This window comes from Sinocyclocheilus rhinocerous, unplaced genomic scaffold (genome assembly GCF_001515625.1).
Source record: "Sinocyclocheilus rhinocerous isolate Xijiao unplaced genomic scaffold, SAMN03320098_v1.1 scaffold1182, whole genome shotgun sequence".
Lineage (NCBI taxonomy): Eukaryota > Metazoa > Chordata > Actinopteri > Cypriniformes > Cyprinidae > Sinocyclocheilus > Sinocyclocheilus rhinocerous.
This window is the reverse complement of record NW_015624203.1, coordinates 828,575-828,977: the sequence shown is the minus strand read 5'-3', so window position 1 is coordinate 828,977 and position 403 is coordinate 828,575. Positions and strand designations below refer to the sequence as shown.

Below are 403 nucleotides of genomic sequence, written 5' to 3'. Positions count from 1 at the left end.
CGACAAAATACTGTGGAACTCATTATAATCAGTGATGCTGTCTACACCATAGATACATATACATATCTATGGTCTACACTGAATGCGGCACGACACGACACGACAAATCCCCGACAGAAAACTGCTGCTGCGTTCTATTTATGACGTCTTGACACAAATTTCAAATGATTTTCAATGATCGCTTTGTCGCGTCCAGTGTACTAGACAGACTTTAGCTGTTGCAGCGCAGACACGGTGTTACTCACCTATTGAGAAGAAACAAAGCAACATCGGCGTCCGATCGCAGGCCTTCCCCTCCTTGAGTTCTCTCCAGCGCTGGAAAGCTGATCCGATATTTACACGGGTCCTACTTCTTGCTTTAAGCCTTCTTTTGTTCCGCAGACGTTTTCCTCTTTTGTTTTTT

General features: G+C 44.4%; 1 protein-coding gene and 1 long non-coding RNA gene across 4 annotated transcripts in view; one reads left to right on the top strand and one right to left on the bottom strand.

The window, feature by feature from the left end:
* The window catches only part of lepr (leptin receptor), a 33,784-nt gene that overhangs the window by 29,803 nt on the left and 3,578 nt on the right, over positions 1 to 403 (top strand). The gene's annotated exons all lie outside the window — the stretch shown is intronic.
* The window catches only part of LOC107738974 (uncharacterized), a 24,121-nt gene that overhangs the window by 23,230 nt on the left and 488 nt on the right, over positions 1 to 403 (bottom strand). The gene's annotated exons all lie outside the window — the stretch shown is intronic.